Source organism: Pinus tabuliformis, chromosome 4_2 (assembly GCF_031772625.1).
Source record: "Pinus tabuliformis cultivar Carrire ecotype Pingquan chromosome 4_2, CPIR1, whole genome shotgun sequence".
NCBI classification, from domain to species: domain Eukaryota; kingdom Viridiplantae; phylum Streptophyta; class Pinopsida; order Pinales; family Pinaceae; genus Pinus; species Pinus tabuliformis.
In genome coordinates this window covers 716,901,022-716,928,308 of record NC_142304.1, presented here as the reverse complement: position 1 = coordinate 716,928,308, position 27,287 = coordinate 716,901,022, and the positions used below count along the sequence as shown (strand labels likewise).

At 34.0% G+C, this 27,287-nt stretch overlaps 1 pseudogene; it reads right to left on the bottom strand.

The window, feature by feature from the left end:
• Positions 1 to 3,476: 3,476 nt before the first annotated feature.
• On the bottom strand, positions 3,477 to 10,617 carry LOC149171553 (uncharacterized; annotated as a pseudogene).
• Between the last annotated feature and the right edge of the window lie 16,670 nt (positions 10,618 to 27,287).

The following is a 27,287-nucleotide window of genomic DNA, read 5'->3' as shown; positions in this document are numbered from 1 at the left end:
TGTATTGATTTCAGTGTAGATGTTGTTTTATAATCTTATTTGATTGTTTGCGTTAAATGCATTAGATGTCATTAATCTTGACGTTGTAGATTATTAAGAAAAAAATATTTTCAAGATATATAGTAATACCTAAAAGGACACTATTAAGAATTAATTAGCTCTCAAAAGTTGTGATACCTATAATTAAAATGAAATAGATGTGCAAAATCAATACTCTTATAGAGTGCACATTAATCCTTGATAAGATCGTCTCCCTTCTACATCACCAACTAATTACTAATAGATAATTACGTATATTCAAAATTACTAATAGATAATTGCATATAATAATGTATTCATAACTTTTATAAGAGGAAAAGATATATTTATAAACATTCAAAACAAAACTAAATATTATTGAAGGAGATGTGATAATTGTTTGGAGAAATAAATAATGTAAAGATTTTATAATTCTAGGCACTCATTAAAAAAAAATCAAAAATACATTATTTCTTGACTTTGTTGAATAGACTATGGATAAAAAATCATCAAAATATTCTTGAAGGAAATACATTATTTCAAACATTAACGGAGAAAAAAAATCGTTTCAAGAGTAATCTTGAAGCAATAAATGATTAAAAATACTCTTAAAGATATATTCTCTAATACCTAGAGCGACGCTATTGAGAATTAATTAGTTGTCAGAGGTTGTGATACCTAAAACTAAATGAAATAGATGTGCAGTATCAACCCTCTTGCAAACTATTAACAAGATTGTCTCCCTTTTTCATCACCAACTAATTATTAATAGAAAATTACATACATATAAAAATATAACGCAACAACTGTAACATTCAAAAACATTATCATCCAAATTCAAACACATAAACACACAAACCACTCAAAGCATCCAAACAAAGATGTACAAACCATTCAATGCAAGCAACACGAACTAAATTAAAGAAGAGAATTATATGGTCATGTCAAGCAAAGAAAATATAATGTGAATTTTGAATTTAATCTCAAATATATAAATAATAATGATAGTCTAAAAATGTGACATTGTTGCCCTCAACTGAACCAGTGTAGATCTAGATCCATGATCTATCATGAGCCAAGAGGGATCAAATCCATCGAGGTGCAAACCTTTCCTCAAGTTCTACACTCCAAAAAGAAGGTGAGCCAAGAGGGATCAAATCCATCGAGGCGCAAACCTTTCCTCAAGTTCTACACTCCAAAAAGAAGGTTTGCACCTCTTAGGGTAGTGTTAAATTGATCTTTTCTAATGATTTTGTGTACACCAGGTTGAGGCACTTACCTCCTCAGCTAGTCTTTATGTCAAAAGAAAAGATATTGCTATAAATATAATACTTTTTCTTATTAGTAAAAATCACTTGCAAAAACTTAAAAAAAAAAAAAACATAATGTGAAGCAACCAAACCCATTTGTAAAAAAATGAAAAAAAAGACAAAAAAGAAAAAAAAAATGCATTACTTTAAAAAATCAACAATAAATACCTTCTTAATAAATAATGTGAAGCAATTAAGCACATTTGTAATATATTTCTTAATCATTTCTTTAAAATCAAATAAATAATCAAACATAATATATTTAATTTTAAACCCTATTTCTTTAAAAATGAAAAAGATAAAAAATAAAATAAACCATTAGCTTTAATTTAAAAAATCAAAAGTCAATAATAATTACCTTCTTAACCAATAATGTGAAAGAACCCAACTCATTTGTAATGTATTTTTTAATTATTTCTTTAAAATCAAATAAATAATTAAACATAAAATATTTAATTCTAAATTTAATATTTAAATAAAAAAGTTAAATTCTAAAATAATAAATTTTAATTAGTCTAAAAGTTTGTGAATAATTCATAATAAATTTTGTAAACTATTTACTATAATAATAAAATTCATTAAAAAAATTATTATTATATTAAAAACTAAAAAAATTCATTAAAAAAATTATTATTATATTAAAAACTAAATATTATTAAGTTAAAATATTTCCACATAAATCTCTACAAAAATATGGCTTAACTATTAAAAAAATCATAAAACATATTCTACTAAATCATAATTTTTTATTCTTTATTTAAAGAAAATTGAATTAAAATCATAAACAATATTCTCGAAGATATTAAACAATGCGCATTTTTTCATAAAATAGAAACAACAAAAATTCTGTACTGAGGATTGAAGAACATAGAAATCTTGCATGATAAATGAAAACAAGAAGAGTTCTATTATCAAAAGTGAACATGTACGAAAAAAAAGACAATGATTAAAGACCTTTTAAGAATAGTTTGAGGGTCCCTTGAATGATTGACTGCAAATTTAAAATCCCAAACATAAATTCTTTTGATTCAATAAAAATCCATGGTTAAAGATTATGCTTTTCCATGGTTAAAGATCATGCTTTCCCATTTTTAATTTCTTCCTTATCATTTTCCTAAATTCAATGCAATTAATGAATCAAAATTATAATTTCTCATTTTTTCTCCTCAATATCTATCTTTCTCTTAAATTTGATCAATTAACTTTATTATTGTTATGTTGCATTAGATAAAGCCAAAAATAAACCTTTCATGAATTCCTGCCCAGGCTTCCTTCCTAAATTTCTCCATACCATGAAACAATCAGTTTCACTATTAATTCTTCCGAGGAGGTTTCAAATTCTAATTTTCCCAGTGCAGCCATTCATGGTTGAAGTACTAATCCATTTACTCGAATATTTTTCAAATGCAGTATTCATGGTTGAAGATCATAGTTCTCTTTGATTAAAGATTGACATTCATGTAGACAAAGTTTCAACTTTTAATTTATTTATCAACAATTTTTATTTAAATTCAATGTAATTAGTCATTCATGATGGAAGATCAGAGCTCTCTCTTTCTTTTCTTCGATGTCTGTTTTCTGCATTTGATCCAACTAGCTTCACGATTGAGCACTATTGTTTTGCTGTCATGTTCAATAAAATCACAAAAATTGCTTGCACCACACAAATTGTCCCTTTCATGATTTGAAGATTCTGGTTCATGGCTAGACAAACATTGATTGTATCACAAAAAACTCTCAATTTCTTGATCAGAAGATTCTGAATCATGGTTGTGAAACCAGTGTTTTGATTAAAGATTCATGTCTCCCTGTTGTGAAACCGATCTGTTTTCGACATCTGATGGAGTTATTAAACTATATCCAGGAGCAAATATGGCCCCCCAAAAAAACAACAGCTCTCCCTGATATAACCACCACCTCCTCTTCAAAGGATTGAAATATATCCCAAAGACCAGGAAAAAAATGGCCACAGAGACCAATAAAAGGCCCAAAATTTAATGCTCTGATATACAGACGAGTGAAACAGTTACAACAAATGTTCAATTCGATGAATTTAAGTGTTTGTTTCTGGCAATGGCTACCATGGTTACAAAAACATGAAAACAGAGTTTTACACTGAACACATGAAACACACATACAACTTTTTTTTCATTCCCTGAGTAGCACAATGCCAACATTTCATAAAAACAAAGGCTAATGTTTGGATTAAATACCAGCTACCAGAAAACATAGCTGCAAGGAATTGAAAAGACCCAATTACAGTGAAGGTATAAAGCTTTCAAATTCAACAGATTCAGAAAACTGAGATAACTGAGATTGATTCGAGGGAGCCCCAAAATCCAGTCCGAGACCCTACTCTCATTCTCAAAGCTAACACTACCTGCATGATTTTTGTCATCTTTGTGATCATCATCTTGTTCCAAAATTCTGAAGCAAGAAGAAGCACCCTGAGCAATGCTCTCATCCTGCAACAGGGTAGTACAATCATGGCTGCCTATAGAATCAAGAGAAAACAGAACCTTTGTACTCGGCAAAGGACTCTGAGGCCTCCAGAGTAGATCATCGGTGGCTTCAAAAAGGGAGCCTCTTAAACAATCCTCCTCTTCCACCTGCTGCTCTGCAACTTCTTCTTCAGTACTTTTAACTACTGCAGAATCATGAAGATAATCCAATATATAAGATTGCTTCCTGATAGCTGCTATGCTTCGGACTCCAAAACCCGCGCTATCTGTTAGAAATCTGCTATTAGAAACTGAAAATGGCTCATTTACTTTTAACGTTATGCAGTTTCTAATCTTAATGTGACGTTATGCAGTTTCTAAATCTGCTATTAGAAACTGCAAATGGCTCATTTACTTTTAACGTTATGCAGTTTCTAATCTTAATGTCACGTTATGCAGTTTCTAATCTTAATGTGACCCGATTAATTAAGTCATAAATAGATCATTCTATAATTAAAGCATTAGATCTGTGATTAATCTTAAGCGTTGAATTGGTATATGATGGACGTACCAGATTTAGAGTTAAATGATATATAAAGGATTGGGTCCTCTCTCTCCCTGCCATGAGTCGCATTCTTCTCCATTAAGAAACGCATAAAGAAATAGGGTTAGAGAGAGAAACCGAATTCTGATAAGAAGAGTAACCGTCAAGAGTCAGAAGAAAGTAGATGGCAGCCATTACATCTTCCGCTGTTAATCAAGGTATGTCATCTTAAACAATAGATCATATTAAGTTTTGTTTGTGAAATATTTGGTATTGATGATCTTTGGGCTGTTAATTGAATTGTTCATAATTAATCAAGAAAGATCTCAGAGATAAAAATATATTTTACATTTGGTATCAGAGCCACCAATCAATAACTGAATATTTCCTATGATTGCAATTGATCTGTTCTGTGCTTTACTCATGATGTTAATCAAATCCTGCGCATGCTTCACAACGAAACTAATCTATAGATTCGTTTCGCCCATCGTGGGTTAAGATTCGTGATCCGACCGTCGGATATAGAGTTTTCGACCTTTCTTTACAATTTCAGAGTTTTTAGGGTCTTTTCGTGCATCATTTACTGTTTTGGCTTTGCACGATTAAAGTTTACTGGTACAAAATAATTGTTTGAAATTTGGGCATAAAAGTAATTGTTCTGTGACTGATTGTTTTGCATAAAGTATGTGTTATAAATCATTTATGCACATGAGATTTATGATTTTGTTAATCACCAAAGTGGTCAAAATCAGAATAATCATTTAGTGCATAAGTGACATAATGATTATTGATAGAAATTGCCAGTTATAATAATACCAATTAAAACTGGCGTCACTAATGATAGAACCTGAGAACTTACCCAAAGGAAAGTCTTGTTCTATAACTAGTTGACATGATGAGGTTTAATAGATATTTTGATTAAATAAATATTGATCATCCAAAGATGTCAGTTCTATTTAATTGAATATATTTATTACCTACTTATGTTTTGGTATTTAATTATGTTAAGTATAAGATAGTATCTACCCAAAGGAGTGCTATATTATACTATTATGTCTACATCTGAATCGCGTTAGTTATGAGCTTATAGTTATTTCATTTTTTAATTTGCAGGAGTTCCCATGAATACACATGCTTCATCTGTTACATTGTTCACTGGTGTTAATTTTTCTGAATGGAGAGAACAAGTCAATTTCCATTTAGGTGTTCAGGATCTTGACTTGGCACTCCTTGAGGATAAACCTGCTGCTCTTACAAAAGATAGTACTGAGGCAGAAAAATCACACCATAAAGCATGGGAACGCAGTAACAGATTGAGCCTTATGTTTATTAAGATGACTGTTGCTAACAACATCAAGTCAACAATTCCACAAACAGAAAGTGCTAAGGAATATATGCAGTCTGTGGAAAAGCGTTTTCGTTCAGCTGATAAGTCACTCGCTGGTACTCTTATGGCAGAACTCACGACCATGAAGTTTGATGGGTCGCGAACTATGCAAGAGAACATTATAGAGATGACTAATCTTGCAGCAAGGTTAAACTCCCTGGGACTTACAGTAGAGGATTCTTTTCTTGTCCAGTTCATCCTGAACTCGCTACCTTCTGAATATGGACCTTTTCAGATTAACTATAACACTATAAAGGATAAGTGGAATGTTAATGAATTGGCCAGTAGACTTGTTCAGGAAGAAGGACGTTTGAAAAATCAAGTGAATCACTCAGTAAGTTTTGTGAGTAATAAAGCTGGTAAAGAAAAGAAAGGAAAATCAAGTCATTTCAAGAAGAAAAAGGCACCTGCTAAGAATGGGCAGGATAAGGAAAAGAAGGAACTAAAGGATGTTCAATGTCATTTCTGTAAAAAGAAAGGACATTATCAAAGTGACTGTCCGAAAAGGAAAGCTTGGTTCGAAAAGAAAGGTAATTATCTATCTTTCGTATGTTTTGAATCAAATTTAGTTGAAGTTCCTATTAATACATGGTGGCTTGATACTGGTGCTACAACTCATGTTTCCAATAATATGCAGGGATTTCTTACGATCCGAACCATAAATCCAGATGAAGATCGTTTTCTCTTTATGGGAAACGGAATGAAATCTTCAATTGAAGGCATTGGGACTTATCGTCTAATTCTAGAAAGTGGATATGTATTAGACTTATACAGTACCCTTTATGTACCTTCATTTTCTAGAAACCTTATTTCCGTAAGTAAGTTGGATATTTCTGGTTTTAGATGTATGATTGGATCTGGTTGTTTTGATTTATATAAGAACACTGATAATGTTGGTTTTGGTATTCTAATTGATGGTTTATATAAATTGAAACTGAATGACACTTATGCGAATTCCTTGTTGAATGTAGTAAATAATGTTGGATGTAAACGTAGCATGTTGAATGAAAATTCTGCTTTCTTGTGGCATAAAAGACTAGGTCATATATCCAAAGAAAGAATGATGAGATTAGTAAGTAATGAAATTTTGTCAAATTTGGACTTTAGTGATCTAGAATTATGTGTGGATTGTATTAAAGGTAAACAAACCAAACATAATAAGAAAGGAGCCACTAGAAGCAGCCAGCTTCTTGAAATAATACACACTGATATTTGCGGACCTATGGACACTCCAGCCTTTAATGGAGAAAAGTATTTCATCACTTTTATTGACGATTTTTCCCGTTATGGTTATGTCTATTTGCTTCGTGAAAAATCTCAATCTGTGAATGTCCTTGAGACGTTTGTAAAGGAAGTTGAGAGGCAATTAGATAAAAAGGTGAAAATCATAAGGTCTGATAGAGGTGGTGAATATTATGGTAAATATAATGAGTCAGGCCAGTGTCCAGGTCCATTTGCAAAATTCCTCGAAAGTCATGGCATATGTGTGCAATACACAATGCCAGGTACACCACAGCAAAATGGTGTAGCAGAAAGGCGCAATAGGACGTTAATAGATATGATTAGGAGTATGATGTCAGATTCTACACTACCTAAGAATTTGTGGTCGTATGCTCTCAAAACCGCTAATTATTTGTTGAATAGGGTTCCTAGTAAAGCTGTTCAAAAGACTCCTTTTGAGTTATGGACTAACAGGAAACCTAGCTTAAGACACCTGCATGTTTGGGGTTGTCCAGCGGAAGCGAGAATTTATAATCCACATGAACAGAAATTAGATTCTCGAACGATCAGTGGGTATTTTTTAGGTTACCCTGAGAAATCTAAAGGGTATGTGTTTTACTGTCCTAATCATAGTCCAAGAATTGTAGAAACTGGTAATGCAAGATTCATTGAGAATGGTGAAGTCAGTGGGAGTACTAGAAGAGAAATAGTAGAAATAAAGGAAACAAGGGTAAATGTTACATTGCCTAGAATAGTTCCTCCATCTACTATTACTCCAAATGTTGTTCCAGCTGTTGAAGAACAGCATGATGATAATGAACAACATATAAATGAAGAAGTACTTCCTGAAGGAAATGACTTACATAATGCTGATATGCATGAACCACAACAAGTAGCATTAAGAAGACCTCAAAGAAATCGAAGGTCAGCTATTTCTAATGATTATGTGGTTTATATGCAAGAATCAGATTATGATATTGGAATCAATAAGGATCCAGTTTCGTTTTCACATGCTGTAGAAAGTAAAGAGTCAAAGGAATGGATTAATGCCATGAAAGAAGAACTGAAATCCATGCAACAGAATGAAGTTTGGGATCTCGTTGAGTTACCACATGGCTGTAAAAGAGTCGGATGCAAATGGGTTTTTAAAACCAAACACGACTCTAGTGGTAATATCGAACGGTATAAAGCTAGACTTGTTGCTAAGGGTTACACTCAGAAAGATGGTGTTGATTACAAGGAGACATTTTCTCCTGTTTCGAAAAAGGACTCACTAAGAATAATAATGGCATTAGTAGCTCATTATGATTTGGAGTTGCATCAAATGGATGTGAAAACAGCCTTTCTGAATGGAGATCTTGATGAGGATGTTTATATGGATCAACCTGAGGGTTTTTCTGTAGAAGGTAAAGAACAATTGGTGTGTAAACTTAAGAAGACAATATATGGGCTTAAACAAGCATCCCGGCAATGGTATATTAAGTTCAATACCATTATTACATCTTTTGGTTTTAAGGAAAATACGGTTGATCACTGTATATACCAAAAGATCAGTGGGAGCAAGTTTATTTATCTGGTCCTTTATGTTGATGACATCTTGCTTGCTGCAAATAATTTAAGTATATTGCATGAGACTAAGGAATTTCTCTCAACGAACTTTGAAATGAAAGATATGGGAGAGGCATCCTATGTGATTGGAATAGAAATATTCCGTGATCGATCACAAGGAATATTGGGATTGTCTCAGAAAGGATATGTCGAAAGGATTCTAGAGAGATTTGGAATGAGTAAGTGTTCACCTGGGACAGTTCCTGTACAGAAAGGTGATAAATTCAATCTCATGCAATGTCCTAAGAATGATGTTGAACGAAAGGAAATGGAATCAATTCCATATGCATCTGTTGTTGGTAGCCTAATGTATGCTCAAACCTGTACTAGACCGGATATCAGCTTTGCGGTCGGTATGTTAGGGAGGTATCAAAGTAATCCAGGAAGGGAACATTAGCAAGCTGCAAAGAAAGTTTTGAGGTACTTACAAGGCACGAAAGATTACATGCTCATGTATAGAAGATCCAATGAATCGGAGGTGATTGGATATAGCGATTCAGATTTTGCTGGATGCATCGATACTAGAAAATCGACTTTTGGTTACCTGTTTATGTTTGCTCAAGGTGCCATATCATGGAAAAGTGTGAAACAGACTATCGTTGCTTCATCCACTATGGAGGCAGAATTTGTGGCATGTTTTGAAGCCACAATTCATGCATTATGGTTGCGGAACTTTATTTCAGGACTTGCGGTTGTCGACACCATTAGCAAGCCGCTGAAAATTTATTGTGATAACTCTGCAGCAGTATTTTTCTCAAAGAACGACAAGTACTCTAAAGGTGCTAAACATATGGAACTGAAGTATCTTGTTGTGAAAGATGAGGTTCAGAAACAAAGAGTGTCAATCATGCACATCAGGACAGAACTTATGATTGCAGACCCTTTGACGAAAGGGTTACAACCAAGACAATTTAAGGAACATGTTCAAAGAATGGGTCTTGGTTGTATTAATAATAATTGATGTGTGACATTCTGAGCTCTTTTATGTGTTTCTGATATACAATTATGTGTCTCTTGTTTTAATGTAGTAGTACGTATTTTATGTAATTTTAAACAAGAAAGAGTCTTATAAAGATATTATGTTTAATCATTATGATATAAGACATTATGTGGACCATTATGCTGTTTTATATAAATTATGAGTATGAATTGATGGATTGCTGGTATTGTAGTATATGGAAGGGAATGCATTGAATTAATAGTGCACAGCCGCCATAACTCTCAGCAATTTATCATAGTATGATGTTCAACACTTAATATTATGAATAGTCGGGTCAAGTGGGAGAATGTTAGAAATCTGCTATTAGAAACTGCAAATGGCTCATTTACTTTTAACGTTATGCAGTTTCTAATCTTAATGTGACGTTATGCAGTTTCTAAATCTGCTATTAGAAACTGCAAATGGCTCATTTACTTTTAACGTTATGCAGTTTCTAATCTTAATGTCACGTTATGCAGTTTCTAATCTTAATGTGACTCGATTAATTAAGTCATAAATAGATCATTCTATAATTAAAGCATTAGATCTGTGATTAATCTTAAGCGTTGAATTGGTATATGATGGACGTACCAGATTTAGAGTTAAATGATATATAAAGGATTGGGTCCTCTCTCTCCCTGCCATGAGTCGCATTCTTCTCCATTAAGAAACGCATAAAGAAATAGGGTTAGAGAGAGAAACCGAATTCTGAGAAGAAGAGTAACCGTCAGGAGTCAGAAGAAAGTAGATGGCAGCCATTACATCTTCCGCTGTTAATCAAGGTATGTCATCTTAAACAATAGATCATATTAAGTTTTGTTTGTGAAATATTCGGTATTGATGATCTTTGGGCTGTTAATTGAATTGTTCATAATTAATCAAAAAAGATCTCAGAGATAAAAATATATTTTACACTATCCTCCCAACTCCATGGATCCTTCAATAACTAGCTTATTCTCATTACCTGCACCGACGTCTTCAGGTTTGTCAAAGCCCATCCCTGTCTCAAATTCCACCAAGCGTACCTGTTTCTGTCTGCAGGAATCCTCAGACGGACTCATCTCCTACTCTTCTCTGATCCGCTTCTTGTTGGCGCCTCCTGTATTCATGTTCCTGGTTCTCTGCAAGCTATTGTTTTAAATCAAGAAAATAAGCAGATTTGACACTTTTTCAAAAATAAAGTATTTACATAGATATTATTTGTAATATAATTATTTTACATAATATTTATTTTTATATTAATTATATAGGTTTATTTTACATATTTTCAAATAGTAAGTATTATGAAGATGTTTCATGGAGATTAAGTAACTAATGTCGTCAAATAACTCAAAAGAGGAAGTCGTCAAAGGAAGATGTTAAAATGACGAAAGTAGTTAAACTTTGAAATAGCCACTGTAATGTGTCAAGGTCCATCCATAAGAAGATTGTCTAAAAAAACAATACAAAAATTAGGAAAGGTCAATCAATCAAAGCAACAATCACAAGGATCATAATGAAAAATAAGTCAAAACATGATGAAATCTTAAAGAACCAAAAAACTTAAAAACCAAACAATAAGGATAAAATGAACCATCAACCACCCAAGCGTCAATAAAAGGTAAATTTTCAAAAATTTATTATACGGACCCCTTCATTTTAACAAAAAAAATGTAGTGAAGTTGTTAGGGAACCAACAAGAATTAAAAAATACATTACCTATATTCTAGAAATTCAAAAATAAATACCCTCTCATCATATGAAACAATCAAACCCATTTATAACTTATTTCTTAATTATTTTTTTAAAATCATTTAAATAATTAAATATAAATTATTCAATCCTAAACTTACTATTCAAATAAAAATATAAAACCATAGAATAATAAATTTTAATCAATTTAAAAATTAATAAATCATTTATAATAATAAAAAATTATATAAATCATTTATAATAATAAAAAATTATATAAATCATTTACTATTTAAAAATAATAATTATTAAATTAAAAATTAAAATTATTAACTTTAAAGTTAAAATCCAAAAACAATGCAAAAACTTCCAAATAAATCTATACAAAAGCATTGCATTGCTAGGCTAGGAAAAGGTCATAAACCACACTATAAATCTATACTTTTTTATTTTTAACACTTAAAAAAATAAAAAAACATAAACAATATACTTGCAAATCTTAAACAATATACACTCTTTGGATAAATAAACCAAAGACTTATATTATTAAAAGTGAAAATGTTAAAATTTACCATGATTAACCACCTCCCAAAGATAATTCGAGGTCCCTTAAATGATTGACTGCAAATTTGAAACCCAAACCGAAATTCTTCTGACTTAATTTAAAAGGGATAAACATGGTTAAATATCATGGTTTCCTATTTTTGATTTCTTCAAATTCAATGCAATTAGTTATATTTTCTTTTTTTATTCAGTGTCTTTTTTTGAACTTCGATGCGTTTGTCGTGATCCACAAAAAGAATTTGATCAACTAACTTTGATGAACTAACTTTATTATTGCTTTGCTGCATTAGAGAAAGCCAAAATTAGTCCTTTCTTCCTTCCCAAATTTCTCCCTACCATGAAATCAATCAATTTAACTATTAATTCTTCCTAAATTTCTCTATTTTTAAAATCATTTTTATCATTTATGAAAAATTTATATCTATATAGAGGAGGTTTTAAATTCTAATCTATTTATAAGAATTTTGTCTTAAATTCAATACAATTGGTCATTCATGGTCGAGGATCTAATCCAATTTCTTTATTTTTCAAATTTGGTGCAATTGGTCATTCATAGTTAAAATTATAATCTAATCAATATTTTCTTAATTCAAATCTATTGGTCGTGCATTGGATTGAAGTTCTATGGTTAATTTTTTTTTCTCCAATATCGTTAGTGATAGTTGAAGATCATGGCTCTTTTTATTAAAGATTTGACATCCACAAGAAGTTTCAACTTCTAATCTATTTATCAACAATTTTCGTTTGAAATTCAATGTAATTAGTTATTCATGATTGAAGATTAGAGCTCTCCTTTCTTTTCTTGAATGTTTGTTTCCTGAATTTGATCCAATTAGCTTCATGATTAAGCATTATTTCTTTGTTTTGTCATGTTCAATAAAATCATAAAAATTGCTTGTACCACAAAAATTGTCCCTTTCATGATTCGAAGAGCCTGGTTCAGGCCTAGACAAACATTGATTGAATCACAAAAATTCTCAATTTCGTGATCAGAAAATTTTGAATCTAACTTGTGAAACCAATGTTTTGATTAAAGATTCATAGGTCTCCCTGATGTGAAACAAATCCATTTTCTAGTTCTAATCGATTCATTAAACTTTATGAAGGAGTTAATATTGTTTTATAAAAATAAAAATTAAAAACTCAGCAGTTTCCCTTCATATAACCTTTTTTTTTAGCTTAAAAATATTTGAATTGACAGTGAATGGGTGTACTGTTAAGGCACTCGACAGAAGGTCACCAGTTCAAATCCCCTTCGATTAGCCAAAAAAAAACTAAAACCACAAAAATAATTACAACATATGTTTAGTTTGATAAATTTAAGTGTTTTGTTTCAGGTCATTGGCCACCATGGTTACAAAAAGATGAAAATTAATTTGTAATGACTACATGGAACACACATCATTTTTTCATTCCCTAAGCAGTATAATTCCCATATGTCACAAAAACAAACAACCATAAATTATAGCTGCGATGAAATGAATATACCCAATTACATTGAAAGCGTCGAGCTTTCAAATTCAACAAATTCAGAAAATTGAGAGTGATTCGAGGGGACCCCCAAAATCCAGTATGAGTCCCTAATCTCATTCTCAAAGCTAACACTATCTACAAGTTTTTTGTCATCTTTGTGATCATCATCTTGTTCCCAAATTATGAAACAAGAATAACTACCTTGATCAATGTTCTTATCTTGCAACATGGTAGTACAATCATGTTTGCAAATAGAATCCAGAGAAAACAAAACCTCTGAACCCAGAAAAGTACTTTGAGACCTCCATAGAAGATCATTTGTGGCTCCAAAAAGAGAGCCTCTCAAACATCGAATACTCCTTCGAAAGCAAGCAAAACTCTGGCATCGACGTTTTTAGGCTTGTCAAATGCCATCCCTGTCTCAAATTCCACCAAATGCACTTGTTTTTGTCTGCAGGAATCCTTAGACGAACTCATCTCCTGCTCTTCTCTAATCCGCTTCTTGTCGGCACCTCCTATATTCATGTTCCTGGTTCTCTGCAGGCTATTGTTTTAAATGAGGAAAATAAGAAAGTCTCTACCTAAATGGATTTGAGGCATCAAATTCCTTAGCTATGTTGGGAACTATTGTTCTCAATGTTGTGCATGTTGTGCATGGATAAAGGGAGTTCTCTTAACCTTGACCTTATGATATCTGGTAATTATGTTGTGATCATGATTATTCTAATGTATATATATGTATGTATGTATGTATGTATGTATGTATGTATGTCGTTGTTTGACAAGGTCGTCAGAAATCATGATTGTTTAATGCCAATGTTTATATTTATACATGTATGTATGTATGTCATTGTCTAACAGGATTGTCAGGGATCATTCTTGTGGAGGAATGATTGCTTATGCAAGTTGTTAGGGTCCTATATTATATGGATCATAGTCATTTCTATCTTACTATTCATTTGAAGTCAAATTGTAAATAACAGTCTTGGTTTCATGAGTGATAATTCAAAAGGGTTTATTGCTGAACTCCAAAGTGTAATGTCATCATGGAAGAGTCTTAAAGGTCATGTCATGAAAAATATGGTCCTCATGAGTTAGTTATGCTAATTTCATGTCAGTTATAAGAGTAGGTTTTGATAGTTAGTTATGATCAGTTGTGTCATGTCATGGTCATCATTACAAAGATACTCCTTACTCAACTCTCACATCGACAAGTGGTCCATCATGGTTTCAAAGAAATCTCTAGTGGCATGAGGAGTTTAAATTTTGCTTGTGGTTGCTCATTCCCCTCATTCGAAATTCATCTTGGCTCTAGAGCAGTTTTGGAGGTCGAAGAAGAGCGTTGTAGAGTTGGAAAGAGGAGTTGTTGTGAAAATCAGGGACTTTCTGCGAAAATCGGGTTGTTGTTGCGAAAGTTCAGGGGTTTCTATGCATTTAGAAAAAAAAAATCATCACGGATCTGAGTAAGGTTTTCTTCATCTCCTGTGGGGTTTTTTACATTGTATGTGATATGTATTTTATCCCTCAATTGGTCTGAGAGTCTGAAAGAAGCCCGAGTTATTCAAACTTACGAATGCATTGACTTTTGCTGCAAAAGGCCTTTGTCACCTCTCTCATTACATAAAGGTCATTTTCACTGCGTACTAAGTTTTTTGGATTTCTAAACACATCCTTTGTAAACCTCAATTGAACATATTTGATCAGAGTTGTGTTTCATCTCCCCCTTCAAAGAACTTGAGTCATAGTTACTGCGAAACTCCCCTGTTTGCTGTAAAAGTGCCCTGCCTCCACCGTATTGCATAATACACCTTTGAAGATCATCATACCCTATTTTAAGAAGATTGTAGAGCTTGTACATTCAGTGATGGAGACCCCAGAAGGAAAAAAAAAGTTTAAGGGAGGAGATATAGTCAGATATGAGCCCCAAGATTTGAATCTAGTGAATGTTTATCCTGCGATTAGAGTAGATTTTGAACAGACTGGGCTCTTTTGTGAGAAGATTCAAGGCCAGGGCCACCACTTTCATCTTACCATTTAAAGCTTGCACAAGTCATTTTTTGGTGAAGTTTGCAAAAATGCAGCAAGGACATGCTGCACAATTTACATAATTCTTTATTTTGATGCAGTGATGAATTTTTGAGGCTTTGAAATGGTTTGTGATGTGTTATAAGGATATCATAGTAGGAAGGATTTGCCTCAACCACTCTGTATCATAAGAAATCATCACATGCTTATATTTTTGAAGTAATTGTGAAAGTGATAATTTTGTTGCAAAAGTCTGCTACATTACCAGCCAAAGGGGCTCAGGTGATCAAAAGGTATGCAATCATTTTGAAGGATGTGTCAGGAGTTCATCACCATCACATATATTTTGAGACTACCCATTTGCTCCATTCTATTAGAGGAAGGATGCAAGCATTTAGAACTCAGAAGGCTACTCCATTTGCTACGCAACTGGTAGATTTGTTGCATTTTTTTACTGTTTTTGTCATCATTTTCAAAAGCAATTTCTAACTAAATGGAAATGAATTTTGAAAAACTAAAAGAGTTTTTTTTTTCAAGAACGGGCCAAAGAACAAAAATTCCTTCTGTTTTTGCACAGGTGACATATATTGGAATATTAAAATGCATCTTTACAACCTATGTTCTAGGTTTTGTCATTTCCTGTTTTGGTTATGATGTTTAGGTGCATATTTTGAGAAGTTGGAGAAGAATTTTTTGAAAATGAGTGAGGTTTCTCTCAAGGACAATCTGATCTACAAAAACCTCCTTCGATTTTGTAACAAATATCAGGATTCAAGAGATATTATCTATTCTTTGACCCCTATTTTTCCAGAAATTCGATCTACTATGTTTTTTACAGACATCATCTTTTGACTTGCTGTTTCAAATTTTTGGTTTCTAGAAGTAGTTTGGATCATGTGAATAGGTGTCATTAAGACTTAGGAGGTGTAGTTAGTGGTTTTTTGTAAATATTCCAACTTTGATGATGTATTAAGCATAGATTAGTAGTAGGTAATTAGTTCCTATTTTTCAGCAGAGTAGGTGAAAATGCAATGTATCTATTGTTGACTAGATTCCTTTTGAAAAATTTGACCCTGCTAGCTGGGAGTGGAATATTTTGATGTATATAAGATGTACAAAACATAGTAAATCTCTTCGGTTGGTCAATGTGAAGAAGCAAGGCTTGTTATTTTGTATTTTGTATCAATTTTTCAAGTGAATAGAAGAAGGCAGAAGGAGTTTGACAGGGATTCTTGTGTCAGACCTTTGTTAGTATGTTGTCCTCTGTGTTATCATTTTTATCTTATGGTTCCATGGTTTAAAAATATGTCTTCATGTTTTAGCTTAAGAGTAAATATTGCAGAATTCACTGTTGTGCTCTGTTTTATATACACTGAACATTTTATGTGTCATTTTCCTCTTAATAGAAATTCAAATTCATCTATGGCTTAATGCTCTGATTGTCATCCTTGTGATTCTGCACTCACCCTCCCTACAACTAAATCAATTTATATTATCAACAAAATTTCCTATCATGCCCCTACCTAAATCACCTTCACTATCCCTATTCACTTGAAACCATTAGCTGAAATTGGTTCTATGTTGAGTTGGTCTTTCTTATTTTACCTTCCTTCCAAAACAGTAAATCAAATCTACTCTTCTAATCCTCATAACCAACCTAAGATAAAAAATCATTCAGTCATTAGGTTGACTGAGAAAAACCATAGTGAGAGAGCCCTCTCCAAGGCTAGTAGGGCTGGATCCTAGCCTAAAAATGGTCTGAGGCTACCTTTGTAATCCTTTCTCGACCTAAAGGAAATTACTTAATGCTAACACAAGTGAATGGCATGAAGAGGTTCATGTTTTATGAGGAATCAAGTGGGAAGAATAGCCCTAATAGATCTCCGAGTTCAGTATCATGTGGATATGAACTGATATTATGTGATTATATTATGTTTATGTTATGGCAGGTAATCCTGAGGGATACATCAACAGAATGAAAATAGTGTGATCTGTGGCATGTTGGGGCAAGCATGGATGGTGGAAAAACACTAGAAGCAAGGTTGCTTGGTAGAGACATTGCGGTCTCTGGATGTGTAGTACTACTATTGTGTATATTTTGTACATATTGTACATGTTGTACAGGTGATGTTGTATACATGTGACGTTGTGTTGTTGTGTACATGTTGTTTATGCAACGTTGTGTACATATGGTGCTATGTACATGTAGTGTTGTGTGCATGATCGTACATGTGGTGTTGTGTGCATTTGGTGTTGTGTACATGTTGTACATGTGGTGTTGTGTGCAGGTGGTGTTTTCTACACGTCGTGCATGTGGTGTTGTCTACACGTCGTGCATGTGGTGTTGTGTGCAAGTGGTGTTGTGTACACCTTGTGTAGGTCGTGTTGTGTACATGTGATGATGTGTACACATTGTGCGGGTAGAACTATTGACATGTGGTATTACATACACGTCGTACACGTTATGTAGTGCATGTGTGGTACTATCTTATGTGCATTATATAGTCGTGGTATCGTTACATGTGTATTATTTGTGTTGTAATTTGTACATATATGTATTGTGTTGTGGTGTACACCCATGTGTTGTGTTGTACACTAGGTGTAGGTGTATGTATTGTGTTGTGTTGTACACCGGGTGTAAGTGTATGTGTTGTGATGTATATTGTGTGTATGTGTACGTGATTGAAGAGGAGACAAGGCACTAGGTGATTTCTGGGTGTGGTAACTAATCTGATGTGTGTATGGAAAGGATAAAGGAAAAAGGTAGAAGCAAAGGACCGATTAAAGGATATATCAGTATTTTATTTTAGTTTTATTATGCATGTGACCTATGGTTCTGATTCATGATGGTTACATGTGATTTATGATTCTGGTTTATGTTTACATGCGACTTATGATTTTGATATATGATGGTTTCGTTTTGAGCTAAACGGATGTGATATGTTTATACATGATGTTTTGATTGGAAAGCTAGTTTAACTTGTTGTGACAAGAAATAAACAAGATTACAAGTTTACCTTATTGACAGGCCATCGATGAGGTATGATTTGAATTATTTCAATTTATTTTGAAACTAATGGGAATCATGTGCTTAGTATAGGAAAGAATGGGAAATGCTTAGTTGGGGTGGTTGAAATTGACTACAAGAGTTAGTAGAAACAACACAAATATTGGAACAGGCAATGGTATACTGGTAGAGCATTCAAGAGTAGGGTCATTGTGGGACACTGGTACCCAATAATGTCCATTTATTTCCATGAGCATGTTATGACCGATATGATGGTTTTGAGGCAGGGATATGCCTTGGTTTTTGTATATTTCGATGCAAGGAAACCTTATCAAGGGATGGATCGCCCAGGAAAGGGGATGTCGAGGAACTTGGAGGGTGAGTGACTGCATAGAAGGGGGTGACCAATTACTAGAGGGATTGTGTAACAAAGAAGGGAAGGTCGAGGATGGATTTGTTTTGGTCATTATCATTTCCAGATGGAATCAAATGCACATTGGGAGTTTGCGTCCTTGGAACAATGAGCCAGTAACTATTCACTGAGAGGACAAGTGGCGCAGGATTTTAACACTAGACATTGGGTGCAGGTTTGACTTTGGCAGTGGATTTTGGACTTCTTGGTAAGGAGGTGAATCTTGGTACTACTTTTGAGGGTGGATGTGTGAGCCTCTGGATTCCCTTGTTCATTGATAGAGGCATCATATCCTTTTATTTGTTGGTTGAGAAAATGTGCATATGTATATATGTGTATATTATTTTAGATATTGTATAGAGCTAGATTTATAAAGTTCCATAGATAGTATGATTATTTATTGGTTGAAGAAAATGTGTATGAGTATATATGTGGTTGATATTGTAAATACCATAATGAGTTATATTATAAATATACAGTAAACGGTATGTTTGTCATGTTTCAGTAGTGGTCATTGTAAATACTACAATGAGCTATGTTATAAAGCTCCATGGGAAATAAGTTTTTCTTCTCCATGGTTTTGCTGGTTGTAGGTGTCATAGAAAACTAAGGACGATGTTCCCCTAAGGGGGAAGGGTTTGTAACAGCCCCAAGGTAAAATTTCATGTAATAAAGTTAATAAAGGAAAAATAATAACCAAGGTCATGGGACAAGTATTCCAACCTGAATGTTGGGAAAAACATCCTAGTGTGGGTGTTCATTTGTTTTATTATGGCTAGGAGGAAATTGGAAAAGGTAATGGAAAAAGATTTGAAAAGGAAAAGAGGCAATAATTAATATTTATTTATGAAAATAATGGAAAATAGGAGAAAAGGAAGGTGAAAAGTCACATGTTTCATGTGAGGAGGAAAATGAATAAATAGAGGCCTCAATGATAAAAAGACTTCTGAGGATCATTTCATGGACTTTTGACAATTTTTGGGTGGAGCTCTCTCTCCATTCTCTCTCTCTCACACTTAGAGCATTATTAGAGCACTCTAGCATTGAGGAAAGAAAGGAAAAGGAAGGACAAGAAAGCAAAACGAAGTAAAGATCAAGCAAGGAAGAGTTGGATCAAGCGGCTACAATAGAATTACTTGCAGGAATTGAGTTGCATGTATGATTTCCTTGCTAGTTTTGGCATGCATGTGTGTATTTGGTTCTATTGTTGCCATTGGAATGGGTTTTTCCAAGTGTGACAATGGTTTTCAACCTTGCCTTTCCATTTCTAAATAGCCATGGTGTGATGTGGTTCTCTTACTTGGTTGAGTTGGATTACTGGATGGTTTCGAAATTGAGTGGGGTGGTCTCAAGAAAAATCACAAGGCCTAGGAATCCCTTGAACCGGTAATGGTGGGATACACAGTAAATATTAGTTATGAATACCCTCGTTTGGCCTAGGAATCCCTTGACCAGTAATGGCAGGACACATGGTAAAGCATAGAGTGTGGAGACAGAAAAATCCCTCGTTGGGACTAGGAATCCCTTAATCGGTAATGGCAGGATACGCGGTAAGCCTAGAGGGTGGAGACGGAAAAATTCCTCATGGTTTAGGTGGAGAGATCCAGAGGCATTCATGCTTGTATAGGCCTAGTGATCCCTGAACCGGTATGTGGTGGGATTGCGGTAAAGCCTGATAGTGTATGTTTCTTGTTTGGGCCTAGGAATCCCTTGGTGGGATTGCAGTAAAGCCTGGTTGTATAGATGAGGGCTTGGGCCTAGTAATCCCTTGGTGGATTGTGGTAAAGCATACAGAAGCCCTAGTTGTTTTGTTGTAAGTCCCACATTCATGCTTGGAATATGACACTAGGGTGATTGATTGAAAGAAAGATTTGGTTCAGCCCAATCTATGCTTGGTTGGTACGTGGAAGTCCTTGGCTTAGTTGGCTTTTTCATATGTCAATAAGAGCTCTTTTCCTCTTTTGTTCCATGTGTAAATGTACTTGTTATTATGTGGTTTTAATGGTTGTTCTATCATTTTTATTTTGTTGGTTATATGTTGGTTATAAGCATGGTTTATGATAGACTTTGGTTATGGCTCTCATCATGTTTTGATTAGTAAATGAATTTTTAATGAATGTATGACCTAATATATGATAATGCAGCTATTGCGAGAGGGAATTAGACCTTCTTGACGAATCTAAGATAAGTATGAGGTCCCTATGTTCAAATGTGTTTATATGACTTGTACATTACATGTTTATGATATGTTTGACAGAATTCTTGTCGTGGCTAGTAGGGGTTAGGTCAATTCCTTATTCAATTGTTTGCATTTTTTAGTAGTCTTATTACATTATTATTGATCATAACTGAAAATTTCATGAAGTTATGGGCAGAGGCTTGAGTCCTAGCCTTGAAAAGTGGCTCAAAGTTTGGGGTTGCTGGCACAAAATTGCCTAAAAAGGTCCACAATCGCATGGATGCCTTGATGTGGGAGAGACTAGAGGGTCCCAGTCGCATAGAAGGTTTGTCATGGGAGCGATTGGTGGTTTAGTTCAACAAAACATCAGTTGGATAAGGAGTTAGACACCTGGAGGGGTTGGTTGGATCATGAAGGTTCTGAAGCTCTCGAGGAAGGTTAGTTTGGTCTTGTCTTGTTGGTTCCACTTCCTTAATTGTACATGGGGAGTTCAATCATATCATAGTAACTCTTCATCACATGTTTATCCTGGTGGACCAATTAGCTTGGGTAAATGTGGGAGGAGGGTGTTACACTCAATCCTCTAATTATTTGATCGTTGGCATGGAGAGAATTCTCGTGTGTTGTCTTACCAAGTCATTACAAATAATGGTAAACAAGAACTACTAATACCATGTTATTCCATGTTAATAACCAACAACCAATTCTAGGTTGTGTGATCCTTGTGAATCGATCCCCATAGTGCATTCACTGAAATTGTTTGATGTTGGGTTGCTAAAAATCTACAAGACTTTCCTTCATTTAGTGGATTAGCATAATTAATAATGCACTAACTCTTATCATTTCATATGAGCTATGCCACTCAATTATTAGTTTGAATGGTGTATAAATGCACCAGTAAATACCTTTCTTCTTCCATACTATATGCATTCCCCTTGTTCAATAATTCCTTATTCTATCCATTCAAGACATGGGCTATTTGTCATCATTGTATTGGCCAATCAAATTTACCAACAAAAATTTGATTTTCAACTAGTGATTATGTGTTATCCAATGGTTGTGATGAGCTCAATGATAATAAGAATGGTGTAGCATCTTACGTTTTATTGGAATATAGTGTTCAAAATAAATGCGTTGTTAATAAGAAAAACTAATATTAATTAAATAAATTAAATAAAGAATCACGTTTTATATTTTGAATTAATTTTATTTAAGTATAAAAAATATATTAAAGAGCATTTTAATTTTTTATTAGATGGTAGTTATGGTATTATAAGAAAATAAACCAAATATTAAAGCCAATCAACACATAACTGTTTAAATATATTGATAGATAAACAATGATGGAAAAACTTTAACCTTAGTTAGAACTAATTCCCAGATACAACCATTTTAATTCCATAAGAAACATTTGTATTGATAAATTATGTACACACCCAATCCCTCAATTACGAATGAGATCAACTAAGGGAAAACATTCGAGATCAATAATGGTTACATTGCATTGTACGCGTCAATGATTGTTATATGCACAACATGCCAAATAAATAACAAAGAAGTTTCAATGAAAAATTGCAAGGAGTTTAGGTCAAAGAGAAATTAGAAGCTTGTGGATTCCAATTTCAATGACACATTAACTGTCTTAGGTGGTTTAGTCACGAAACTAACACCAATATTTAAGATAATCATTATTAATATTAATATATAATTGTGCTAAGAGGTACATTATACAACGTTGTATGATTGCGATGTGTGATTCCATCTATGTTCAACATATATGTCCCTCTTACAATAAAAATAAAATATTTTCTAAATAGAAAAGAAATGTCGACTATAATAAAAATAAAAAATGAATATGCATGTTTAGTTAGTTTTAATTAAAAGCATTATAAAACATCAATAATCCCAACCTCACTATGGTCACTTGATTTGTTGTTGATATTACAACCAATGTGGTAAAAATATTTCACTCACTCTCAGTCATAAATAAAATATTTCGATATCCACATAACGTAATATTATTTCATATCAACTTTAAAAAGAGATAACGAAATTAGAGTGGAAGGAGGGGGAGGGGTTCTTTATAACCCTGATGAAAAAAATGTCACAAGGTATTCATTGGAATTGGGACATATGACCAATAATCAGGGTGAGATGCACAGCTTACCGCACAACTTGCTCCTGGCAAAGGCTATGCATGCTTCCAATATTTCTATTATAGGGGATTTGCTTATAATCATCTAATGCATATGAGACAAAATTTGGCCTAGGGATCAACATTTGAAGCTCTAGCTCCTGAGAGAAAGATTAATGGAGGATTTATTTCATAATTCCTCCTTTTATGTTATACAAAACTAGAACAAGGATTCTGATCATTAAGATAACAAGGCATGCATTCTCAAAAGCGACACAAATAGAAGTCAATGGTGTATAGGGTTGGAGGAATATGCCTTGACATCCCCCCCACCAACACCCCCCCCCGCCCCCCCATTTTAGTGTGCGTATTTCCATAGTCGATAACTTGATGTAGATGAAGAATTTTGGTGAACTGTGTGTTATCATTGATATGCCTGACGTTTCGGATGAACACTTCACCCGTCTTCAGGGAAATTAAGCTTTCTTGATCAAGAAAACTTAAGGTCCTTGAATATGGGTGATGTTTTCACCCAAAACGTCAGACATATCAATGATAACACATATTTCACTAGAAGTCTTCATCTACATCCCCCCCATTCCCAAAAACAACAATTTCATATCCCTGGAACATATTCATGTGCCATCACAAGTTGCAAACACTGATTATATTGGGAATCGAATTAATAGTGCACACGATAAGCCTGTAATCATGGAAGCTCAAGTTCAACAAACACATGCAAGCTCCCTTGAGTCTTCCTCCTCAAATGTTCATAGTAAAATGGGATGGCGGTGATCGATCTCAATGCCTGCCCTCCATCATGTTGATCATTATCATCAGGGTAGTGGTATTTATGTTTTGTTGTAGTGACATTAAAATTAATGCATGTGAGCTTTCCAAACTGTTGTATAGTTCAATGGATCATCAACACCTCTAAGCTTGTGGATTGCTCCAATTTGGTTACCCCTGGTTTCACATAAGTTGAAGGTCTCAGAAGTTGATTAGGCCCTGCCACAATTTTGTGAAGGTTTCTTTAGCATCAATTTTTGTTCTCTTGGTTGCACCACTATTATGATCAATGAATTTGTGCTTTAAGGGTGTTCTGCTAGCCTGGTGTGCCCATCGCCACTAACCTCTCGCACAATTTCCTCCCTTGTCCATCATTGAATAGGGCATTTGAATATTGGCGTGCCTTAGATCTTAATTTCTAAGGCCTTTGTTCTGGTTCATTATACCTATTATTCTCTCATCAATTTCTTTGCGCCATTGCAACCACTATTTCATATTGGAAATTTAGGGGTTTTCCCTGCTATAAGAAGGCCTAATCTCTTAATCTTGCATCCAAGGTATCTTTTCTCTATTGGAGTTGTGAATTCCTGAGTGGGTGTCCCCTAGTTTTGGTGCTTGGTCTGATCTAGTATAGTCTACCATCCCAATGCTACCACCGTAAGGGCCATCAACCACTATTAATTATCGGTTAGGGTGGCCCAAAGTTTCCAAAGATAAGTCTTATGCCCATCCCCAACTGTATGAAATGATAGCCAACAAAAGAAAAGAATCTACTTATGCATGAAATCCGAATCACAACTGCAGTTAATTGAAGGAGATTCAACATTTGGATATCCTCAAGACCAACATGGATATTTTGGACCAATGGAGAACCATCATTCAACTATTTGAGGAAATCCAAAAATTAAAGAGCATATTGGGCCATCAAGATGACGAGATGGATGCTCTTCGCAGATAAATTAAAGGTTGTCAAGAACTATCATTATTAAAAAAAATCTAGAACTCATAATCAAGTGTTAACAACAAGTATGCAGGAAACCTCCTTCTTCACCTAAATCAAGTTCCAAATGAGAACATTCACCCTACAGTCTAATGTATTCTCAATGCAAATGTTCTCTTTGCTAGGTTGCTTATGCAAGATGTACTCTTGTCATCATACAATCACACTAGTCTTCTTTAGTAGTATTTTTGATCTATCTATACTTTCCTCCCTAGAGGATACATCCCTAGAAGCATACATGTAACACACTTCCTAGGTATTTGCAACAGCCAAGGGATGATTTTTTTTATAAATTATTCATTTCTATGAAAAGAAAAGAAGAGATAAGTAATTAGAAATTAAAAAATGTGTGAGTAAGATGTTTAAACCTTATACTTTTAAAAAATATTTCAACACATGATTTAAATAAACTATTTGAAGATCTACATTAACTAATTTATGATGATATCAACTTTATATATATCTATATATAAAAATAAAATGTTAAAAGAAAATAGCGTAATGAATGTATAATAAACATTCAATGTCCAAAGAAAAAAAGTAGTTGAAAGTTAAAAAATAAAATAAAAAATATTAAGTACTTCCTAATAAGAATAATAAGAGGGAGATGTGTAATGCATTCAATTCTTCATATAAAATTAATGTGGCATTTAACAATATTCATAACAATAAAAAAAATTCAATGTGTGTCATTAATAAAATATTTTAATATGCATGATTAGGTAATATTGATGTATACTTAAAAATATATTAAACATATTGTGAGAGAAAGTGTCCCCCCCCCCGCTCTTGGGCATTCCATGGGAAAGATGTGTACCCTTGAAATGCAAATCCCCCTAGCGTTTGACTTCCAAAAGGATTAGAGAATCCACTAGGAATGAACATACCCCTAGTTGTGCTAGAGGATGACATGGACTAAGTAAAAGGATTCCCACCATACAGAAATCCATTATTGGGTATATTCTACTAAGATACCGACACCCATTGTGGGGCCCGAGAAACTAGATGCAAACGAGAAGTTTGACCCTCCTACATTGGACATAGGTATGTTAGACGTTGTTGAGATAGAACCTTCGCTAAATATGATTGGAGATGATGTGGTTGTTGATGTGGAGGTACACATAGTGGTTGTACTATATGGAGAAAAATAGTATCCCTAAGTATTCTTCTATAATGAGGAGAATGGGTTTTGAATGGACATGGTGGGAATAAGACTTGTGGTCATAGAGGTAGATGTGCACATCATAGGTGGAAGCCCATCAATGACTACAAGTGTGGAAACATTAGGTATTACCGTGGAGGTAGATGTGTTATCCATAAAGAACTTCAATAAGGGACTACATAAATATCCATACAAGTCAACATCCCCACCTATATAGATGGGTGTAGAGGTATGGTGATGAGGTGGAAGACTATGGTCAACCACTCGGTGAATAGAAGGTTTTTTCCCCTTGAGTAGCACCCAAAGCGATCTGGGACACATGATTCAGGTGGATATTGGTGGCCACCCACCTATTCCACCTAGACCTCCACTCGGTTTCTTCAGTTTCCTTGTTTATTGCAATATTTACTATTTTTAGCAGTTTTTCGGGTCCTGAACTTCCAAAGTAATTTTGACCCCCTAAATGGTGTTTTTTTGAGGTCCGCAGTAGGCCCATAGTCGTAGGCAAGGGATTATCGCAAATCATGTAGTACTTGGAGAGATATTTCCAACAAGGTATCGTATGCAACCAACAAAGATAATATGACTAAGTTATAACCCTAGGAAGTTGGCTGCCCAACTAACCCCAACGGGGCCCACAAACTCTTGGCGTTCCATCTCCCAAGGTTAGGGTTTTCCCTTGTTGTTGAATAATAAATAGGCCGTTGAGCCTCATTGTAACACAGTTCAGAGGCATGTAGCCACCACATCTCTTCTCAAACTCCAGAGATAAGCTACCATCGCCCGATCTAGTTGTATTTCCATTTTGTTTGTAAGCATATTTCAGTGTTTTCTATTAATGAAATGAAGTGTTATTTATATTTCATCTTTGTATTTATGCATATATATGTAATTTGTTTCGTTCATGTTTAAGTTCGGATCAACACAGATGTACCTATAGTGGTGTTAAGTCTAGGCCTATGGTTAATTGGATCCTCTTCGTAGAGAGAAAGGTCCTCAAGTCTACGAGATTGACACAAATGAAAATCTACCATGATGGCGGCCAAAAGGTGACACAAATGTAAAAAATAAAAAATCCTAAGACAACAAGCAAGCAAAGAAGAATTCAAAAGGATCCTCCATTAGTTTGAGTCTGGTTAATGAATGCCCATGTTGACTGTGAGGAAATGCCTGGGAAAATTACAATAGCCTCCTGCTTAACAACTCTTACACCTAGAATCAAATGTTCTTACTAGTCGTGGAGCACCCCCTAAGAGAATCAAGTGATTTTTGATTGATGTTTCCCCAAGTACAACAAGGATGACCCCCTTGCAATCACCCATGATAGTCTCCTAAGACAATGGCCACTAAGGATACCACCAAC